General features: G+C 35.5%; 1 protein-coding gene across 1 annotated transcript in view; it reads right to left on the bottom strand.

The window, feature by feature from the left end:
* The window catches only part of LOC137630919 (uncharacterized), a 368,520-nt gene that overhangs the window by 16,771 nt on the left and 341,749 nt on the right, over positions 1-10,000 (bottom strand). The gene's annotated exons all lie outside the window — the stretch shown is intronic.

Raw genomic sequence — 10,000 nt, 5'->3', positions numbered from 1 at the left:
CTTGTATCAGCGCAAAAATGTATCAAAACATTTGATCCTATCTTAGTATACCGAGTTGGAGACTTATACCATTTTGAAGAGTTTCTGTTCGTTGTAAAGAATGTCGGAGATAGTTTGGGCAATGAATAATTTATAAATGATATTTTCAATAAAAAGTGAGTGATAGGAATTATAACAATAGGTTGGATAATATTATTCGCCAAGTTGTAATATTGTAAAATATAATAATCATGGAAAAATGTTGCCTCCTATTCAGAGGAGTTCTATAATCCACTTTGAAAGGACTCCTTTGAGTGAAAATTCCAAGAAGAGACGTAGATTAAATAAGTTATATTTCTCTAGTCTAAATTGCAATTCAGGCATGGTCTCCCACTTTCTTGGGTTAGAGTTCTCTTGCTTGAGGGTACATTCGGGCACACTATTCTTTCTAGTTTCTCCTCTTGTTTTAATAAAGTTTTATAGTTTATATAGGAAATATCTATTTTTATGTTGTTGCTGTTCTTAAAATGTTTTATTTTTCCTTGTTTCCTTTCCCCACTGGACTTTTTCCCTGTTGGGGCCCCTGGGCTTACAGCATTCTGCTTTTTCAACTAGGTTTGTAGCTTAGCAAGTAATAATAACAATAACAATAAAAATAATAATATTGCGGATATCGTGCATTTTTTACGGGTATACAGTAATTGCGTAAACTTAAAAGTTTGATATTTGTGTAGAGTATTTAGCGAGTGTTACCTCCTGATAAAAACACTATCTCTTTTTGTGTATGTGCATATGTATTGATGATTATTGCATACATATATGATACTACAAATGTATATTTAGTTTTCAAAATTTGATAACTGAAGAATTATGCCTCCTTTTTTATACAACATTTCGAAGTATAATGTTATTAGTAGTTTTCATGCTGCTTCAAGTTCCTGTCCCAGGAAAGGTTTGGAGTAAGATTTTTATAATCTAAATAAATGAATATAACTATTGAAATTATGTCTCTTATCAACTATATTGTCAATTTTAACATACTATACCGGTATACATTTGCTTGTTAACTAAGAAATAACAATTGGAACCAAAGCTTATTCGGCGACAACATCGAATCAACATGTGTCCAAACCCAGGTAGCAATTAAAACAATAATGTGTTTTGTATAAACTGAATGCAGGTATCTTTCCTCATCTGCTTTGCTTTCACTTGAGCGACACGATGCTCGATAAGCTAGTTGACGATATTGTTATAGAACGATGCTTTATAGAAAGTATCTCATTTTTATTAACAAAGAATCCTTAAAAATTCTTCTATGTAAATATTCTAAGCATTATGTTATGCTTTTACGTTTGTGATGCCAAACATTTCCTTACTTCATTGTAAACAGTATCTTCATAAAAAAAGAAAAGAAAACTCAACGAGACCAAAATAATACTGAATACATCAAGCATATCCTTACGTAGTGTAACATAAAGTAATATGATTTGTAATTACTCAATGATGATTGACAGCCTTCATATAGACAATAATTCATGTATTTTGTATAAATGAATGCAGATAATTTGCCTAATTTGCTTTGCTTTCACTTGAGCGACACGATGCTCGACTAAGCTAGTTGACGATATTGTTATAGAACGATGCTTTATAGAAAATATCTCATTTTTATTAACATGTAGTCAGTAACTATAACGATGAATCCTTAAAAATTCTTCCATGCAAATATTCTAAGCATTATGTTATGCTTTTACATTTGTGATGCCAAACATTTCCTTACTTCATTGTAAACAGTATCTTCATAAAAAAAGACACTCAACGAGACCAAAATAATACTGAATTCATCAAGCATAACCTTGCGTAATGTAACCTAAGGGAGAGTATACAGTAATATGATTTGTAATTACTAAATGATGATTGACAGCCTTCATATAGACAAGTGATCCCTAAAATACTTTCTCGATGAATTACTACATATCAATTGTTGATAGGACGTCTAAAGAAAATGTTATGTTAATTTGACTCGTGAATTGTGTATGAATATGGTTTTACAGTCGGGGGAAAAAAACTTATTTTAGCCAATAACTTTACTGTAACATTGTTAAATCAAATAACACAATAAGTGGGCCTATACTATGTAATTATGATTTGGATTCACTGACAAAAAAAAAGTATAATACTGATTAATCGATAATGAATTACCATACAACTATAAATCAGAATCGTTATAATAATATAATTAGGGACGAATGGGATTATATTCAACTTCGTCCATACTTAATTTACCCGGTTCTCCCACTATTGTAACCCCTCCCAGCACTAACTAGTACTCTCCCCCAACCCTTGCCCTCCGCCCATCAGCACCATCCTCCCTCTTCCTTGCTCTTATCAGCATGAACTCTCAATTTCCTTCTCTCGCACATACTCCTAAACTTTGTCACCAATCTACCTAGCTTCTCCTCCAAGTCTGCAACTAATACAGTATCATCGCAAACAACAACTGATTCCCTCCCCACACCTATCTGTCAGTTTCAATCCTCGATCAAGCACTCAAGCATTCACAACTCCATCAGCAAACAAATTGAAGAACCGTGGTGTTATCACACATTGCTCTTCTAAAACCACCCTGTACTTGTAAAATTGCATCCTCTTGTTTTATCCTTACTAATGGTAATTAGCAATATATCATACATTTAAAGTTCGTTTATATTTGTAAAACAGGATCATACACGCACACACACACACAGTCCATTGGTACCATTGACAACATAAAACATAATAGATCGTCTTAAACAATCTCAACAAACACTCAAGAAAAGTCACACCACTTTCCTTCAACATCTCGGCCCTCACCCCATCCATACTAGGTGCTTTTTCTGCTCTCTTTTCATATAGTGCTCTCACTTCCTCTCTTGCAATCTCTCTCTCTCTTTCTCATCTCCAATCACTGGTCCCTCAACACCTGCAACAGCAATTAAATCTGCCTCTCTATTATCACCTACGTTCAGTATCCTTTCAAAATATCCAGCCTGCATTTTCCTTGCCTCCTCTTATTTAAAGAAATCTTCCCTTTTCATCTTTCACACTCTTCATTTTTCAATCCACCCTGCTTTACTGTTCATACCAATGACCCAATCACTGACCCCACCTCCAGTCACCCTCTAAATTATTAATCTGCAGCCATTCATTATTTGCCTTCTTTCTCTTCCACTTCCATCTTCACTGCCCTTCCTCATGCTGCTTCCAACAACCCTCTATATCACCATTTCTCTCGCTTTCACCTTGTGATAGGCCAGTTGTAACCTATCTTGATACTGACTTTATTACCTACTTTTTTTTTTAACTCTTCAACCTTCACTAATTGCCTTTTACATCTCCCCACTCTATTATCCCATTCTTTTGCTGCCACTAATATTCTTTCATACAAAAATGATCATATACTATATACCATTAGCCATACCCCTAAACATTGCACCTCTTTCAATACTACAAACAACCTTCTTGTTATCTACACAGTCCATTAATGCCATTTCTACCACTCTTCTATTTGGCCCTCTTACACAAAACTACAACTTATCACCAGCTCTTGTTCAACACACATCTACCGGTCTCTCACCACTGTCATTTTCACCTTGCATGCTATCCTTCCCAATGATTCCAACCTCTCCACCACCCACTCTGGCATTCAAGTCGCCCATTACAACTACGTAATTTCTTCTACCAAGTCCTTCTACACACCTAATTAATTCATTCCACTCTTTACTTTTCTTACAAACTGGCCCATTAAAAATAAGAAAAGTCAGACATTCTCTACCAAATCTAATTCTTACCCACATTAACCTAGATGATACTACTTCACCTGTCATCCATTCACTCATCAATAAATTCACGCCATCTGTTGCTCTTCCTCTGCAAATCCCAGACACTATCTTCACCAAATGTCAATATCACCAAACATCCAGCCTTTTATTTCAAAATATACCTCCAATCTCACATCTTTTACTCTCTATTGACCTTAGATGTCAGGATGCCAGAAAGCTTTGAATCAATCAATCGACCAATCAATCCACACATATTCCGACACCACGAAATGAAGGTGCAGGGAGCAGTCACTATTTTCCAAAGTATGAAAGAAAAAAAAAATTCTTTCTGATCTCTTTCTTCCTTTCAGGCAACAGAACTGAACCAGGTAGCCAAAATCTCTACACCCAAATCCCTTGTCATTTATTCAGCGACAGTGTCCGCCCGACATATCATCAACTACTGCTTGCCAGTTCTCCACGATTACTTCATGGCTGAACAGCTAGACATCTTTTACATAAATTTAATGTCTCATAACAAGGCCAGGCTGGGGAATCAGACTTATGAACATAAGTTTGATGTCTCCAAGACAACAGAGAGTTTGGTAGTAAGTGATTATCCTATGAAATTGTCTAGTCCAGATTGAAGGATATTTGGATAATATAGAAATTATGCTTCAGCTTAGTACCAAGGTTGTTGAGACTTTCTTACTATATTCTTTATTATTCATTCTCTCATTATTGTTTTCAACCTATACTGATTATTCTGTTGTTCATTGACTTGTGCATATCAAACTTGGGAGCCTTTTCTTATACTAATTTCAGGAGAATAATTTGCTCACTCCTGTGTCAATTCAGAATCACAAGCTTTAATCAACTATAGAGAGAATAAAGCTAGTTTCGGTTAATCATCTAACAATGTACTTTTTTCCATTGACAGGCACACATCAAATTCATGAAGGATTACTACTGGTCTGATAGTGTCCTCTGTCCTCCACATCACAAGAGCATCTGTTCTTAGATCAGTAAAGAAATCGTGAAGATACTTAACTCAGAGGAGTTAAGAAAGGATTTTGAGGAGGTGTCTCCATTGTGCAAATTTTTCATCCAGCTGTTGTTTTGTATGACGTTGGGGACTTCACAATCGATACAGTTCAGGTATGTCTTTCTATCATTGACTATCAATGATGACAAGTCTGGTAATTTTAGGATGCTACTCTTCCCTCGTTTGTTTAAAAAATACCTGAATTCAGATTCATATGTTAGCTTGTTATACTTCGAACTCATTACTAATGGCATTATTGTTATCAATGGATATATGCAAAAACTAAAGGGAAGTCAATGTATTTACAGATGATTTAACCGTATCGATATAGACTTCAAAGTATGTTAACAACATGGTTAGGAGGGTTGATTAAGCCATTCTAAGTTATCACTGACTAAACCTTTCACTTTTTACAGGTACCCCCATCGGCGTGCCGTTCTTTCTCAATGTTACTACAATATCTCGGTCCTTTTCACATGTCGTTTTTGAATGCCAGGTCCTTGGAATTCGGCCTCATCTCTCCTTACGAAGTCTTATTTGCCAACACTCCAGAACTGGAGAAGATTTATGTACAGGAAATCTTCATGGGGAAGAAGGGCATGACTTTGATTGCACTGATGTGCAGCAACAGACTCACTGAGATAGGAATCAAGAGGGAGGGCCATAGCTCCCACAGAAGTAACTTGTTCGAGTTTTTTTTCAGAGGTGCATTAGAACGGGACATCCTTTTGGGAGCTTGTAAGGATGCTCCGATGGGCACCGAGATAACCTTTCCAAACCTGAAAAGGTTGTACATCAGCTGTGCTGAGGGAACTGAATGCTTCCATAGGGTCGAATACGCAATCAGGAAATTTTATACAAACTTGGTGGTCAGTGACATCGACGAACAGCATATCCACATGTCCTGCAATATGTCTTGCTGCGAGGATCTCAATGGCACCTTAATGTTGAGCAGGACGAGAAACTTCCCCCTGCTACACTCAATTCCATTGGTCGGGAGAGGTTCTGTTAAATTCTTGGATTCTGACATGTACTGCAACATAAGAATCTTGGAGTTCAGCGGTTCATCCTCTTGGTTTGTGGGAAACAGAATCGTACCTAACCCGACAGCTTCTTTTGGCAACTTCGATGCTTTGGAGTTATTTATTCATCCAGATATTGGACACTATCATGAACCGTTCGGTCTGCCAGTGGCAACCCAATACTTGCATCAGAATTTTGAGCATGGACTGCCAAGAGAAAGACAAGGATTCTCACTTCTTCTATCAAATATAGGCAAAACACTCTTAATATTCACACTTCACGTGACCACGGCAATAGACCTGGGAGAAGGCCTGCATTGCTTAAATTTGTGCCCCCTTTTGAGGGAATTTACCCTCTACTTTTATATTGTCCATTTAACTGATATATCGCCCTTGCTTGCAGTTGATATCAACACTCTCCCGGAACTAACAAAGATTGTGTTTCATGGGGAGCTGCAAATGAACTCTGTCAGAGTTAATATGTTATTGAGGAAGGTCATCAAAGCAGCTCCCAACATTCGGTATCTTACTCTTTCAGGCGGTCTAGCTAGGGATATTCATTTTATGAACACCGACTGCTTCAAGGGCATAGAGAGTTCACATCTGAAAAATATTCCAGTAACCAAAAACTATGCAATCCATCTCACGGGAGTCCTCCAGAGGTGTCCTGATGTGAGAGAACTCGTCTTGGAGAACGTGAACGATGCCGAGGGATGGCTCAAGGGAGTAGGTAAAACCACGGCCTTATCAGTCCGGTATGTTCCAGAGTGCTGGTTTTTGGAAGAGCTCTAGCGAGGAAGCTTCACACAATGCTGTCCATTATATATTTCTTCATTTTAAATGAAAGTATTCGCCATTTGTAAACTGGTTGGAAAAGCATAAATCTAGTCAAAGGCTATAGCCTTGCATAGCAAGCAACTGTTGGACAGTTTATTTTTCTTTTCTTTTTTTTTATTTTGTGTAAAGACTACAGATATAAGATTCTAAGAAATCTATTGTAATTGATAATATTTCTATAAATATACTGTTTAAAAGCGCCAAGCACTTCGAGGTTTCATGTCAATATACTAGCTTGATCCTCCTTATGATTATTGTTATGCAATACCAGTTGGGAAGTTATTTCTATTGATGGCTGTTTCATAATTTGTAATTAGATTATTCGATTTTTTTCTGTGATTTTGTACATCTTGAAATGAAGTAATTTAATCTTTTGAATAGTTTGGAAATTAAAATGGGATATTTTGTACCGCTTGGTATCAAATAACTATCTTTTATACAATTTGGAAGTAAATAATTTGATATTTTGTATAATTTAGAATTAGGTAATTTGCTTTTGTGGGATTTTGTACCGTTTGGAATAAAATGTTCTTATCTTAAGTGAAGTGTTGTACAATTTGTAATTTGTTCGTTATTTTTTTTGTGCAATTTTGTATAATTTGGAATTAAATATTTTGATCTGATTTGAACTTTTCTGCAACATGAAATTAAATAATTTTATCTTTTGAACAATGTTCATTGGTAGACATGAAATAAACTTGACAATTCTATGAGTTAAGCATAATTTTTCCATTGATGAACAAAATCTATTTATAATGGTAGGTGGACACAGTTCTGGTACCCAGTACGGAAGGGAAGAAAAAGAAAAAAAAATTCAGTTAAATGATGAACTTGAATAGTTTATTTCAGCCAAGCATGATGTATGAAGTAGTGTTTGCATTTTCTCCTAGATTGAGTTTTATTGAAAAAAAAAAAAAAGGGTTTTACTTGATCCCTTAAAAATTACCTCCATGTTTTGGTGCCACAGAAATCACTACAATTACTTTATCTTAGTTAAAAGAAAAAAAAGCCCTATTCTAAAAAAAGTGTGCAATGAAAATGACCCACGGAAAACAGATAAGAACCTGAAGAAACTATTAGGTCTAAAGACAGAAATAGTACTGCCCGACATAACTAATGATCCTAAATGCCTAGCAAATGGTTTTACTGATTATTTTGAAGAAAAAAGTAAATCAAATCTGCTCCAGTTTTCGCAACATCGGCACAACAAAACGAAGGAATACATCAGCAACAGGTGTAAGTAAGCTAAGGGTATTCAAAGAGTTAAGTCAGAGTGATTATATGAGAATAATAAAGATAGTAATAAAAACTTACTACAGTCATTTCCAATTGACGATGTAAAAGATGCAGAAAATTTCACCAGACTACGAGAGACCTACCGAAACATGGTAAATATGAGTCTAACACAGGCAGTTTTCCCTGATTGTGAGAAAGTTGCATGTATCAAGCCTGTCTATAAAGGAAAAGGTGATATAGACAATTTAAGTTCATATAGGCCAATATCAAATCTGTCATATTTCTCTAAAAATTATTCAAACTGCTGTAAATGAACAAACCTGGAAATATCTGAAACAATCTAATGCCATGCCCGATGATCAATCTGCATACAGAGAAAGTCACTCCACAGAAACATCAGTGTTAGCGATTAGAAATGACATAACAGAAATAATAACAAATGGCAAGTGTTGCATTCTTGTGATGCTTGATCTAAGAGCAGCATTTGATACTGTAGAACATACATATCTGATGGAAGACCTTAAAGCTGTGGGCATCGTAGAACGAGCATATGACTGGTTTTTTTAGTTATCTTGAAAACCGCAATGTTAAAGTAGTAATATCAAATGTTGAATCTGAGACAAGAAAACTAACCAAAGGGGTGCCTCAAGGCAGTGTACTAGGTCCTCCTGTTCGAAATTTACGCGATTGAACTGGCAAATATACTTGAAACTCACAGAGTTAAGTTTAAAATATAGCTGATGATACACATTTCTATTTCCCAATATAATCAGTTGATGAGGCTAAAAGAAAGATACATGAAATAATGAATGACATTAAGGCTAGGATGTTAAAAAAAAAGCTCAAGCCCAATGAAGACAAAAGTGAATGTATTATTTTTGGAAATGAAAAAGATATAAAAAGAATCGAATGCTTCCAAAGAATTGAAATAGGTCAATCGACCATTGACCTAAAGAAATTTGTCAGAAATCTTGGAGTAACTATGGATGATAAACTGACAATGAATGAATATATAAATAATATGGTAAGAAATTGTAACTATCATATTAGAAACATAGCATTTATTAGTAAATACTTAAATGAAAAATCTATGGCCATACTCATTAATCACCACATATTTTCAAGAATTGATTACTGCAACTCACTGTTCTATGGCTTACCAAATTATCAGCTGAAGAAAATTCAGAGAGTACAAAACAGAGCCGCTAGATTAATAAAAGGACTACACAATAGGGATAGATACCCCTGCACTAATTAAATTACACTGGCTGCCGGTAAAAGCGAGAATTGAATTCAAGCTACTCCTACTAACGTTCAAGATACGGAACCAAAATATCTAAAAGAATGCCTGAACAAACTAGAACTAGAAACAAATGTTAACATAAGACACATGAGTGAAAACATAGACTATCTGAATCAAGAACAAATAGTAAATTTGGTGAAAGGGCTTTTAGCTACTGTGCGCCTAGACATTATGATAGACTGCCAATTGAAATGAAGGACCTAAAGGGAGCAATTGAATTTAAGAAGAAACTAAAGACATTACTTTTCACAAGATCATATGATTTGGAAGATGCTACAATCAAAGAATTGTACAAGTTATAATGAAAATGTTTCGTTAGATGATTGATATGGACCCGCCCGAGAAGTGGTTCACTCGACTTCAGGGGAGGGGTGGATTTAAACCCAAAACAAGTAAACAAGAAAGAAAGGAACACCATGTGTAGATGGTTTCTGAGGATTTGTTACTTGTTACGACTCCGCTGCCTCCGTAAGGCCTCCCACGGACATATTTTTGTTAACATCTATATTCTTGTCTGATGCCCTTTTCACGTAGCATTCAGTGAATAACTGGGTTTTTTTTATTTCTCCTTAAAACTCTACAGACTTTTAATTTTCTTGAGATTTTCAGACAGCTTATTATAGGTATCTAAATTACATCTCGGCTCATTCAATCTATGACAACCTACGCCATGTCTTGAAGTCATAAAAGCGTCAATATGAAAAGCATTTAACAATTCATTTATGTAATTTGGCTTTCCAAATTGTAGTGCATGGTGAGTGATAAGACATATCTTGTAAAT

Source organism: Palaemon carinicauda, chromosome 39 (assembly GCF_036898095.1).
Source record: "Palaemon carinicauda isolate YSFRI2023 chromosome 39, ASM3689809v2, whole genome shotgun sequence".
In the NCBI taxonomy this organism is placed as follows: domain Eukaryota; kingdom Metazoa; phylum Arthropoda; class Malacostraca; order Decapoda; family Palaemonidae; genus Palaemon; species Palaemon carinicauda.
The sequence above is the reverse complement of the archived record's forward strand: the minus strand, read 5'-3'. Positions and strand labels throughout refer to the sequence as shown.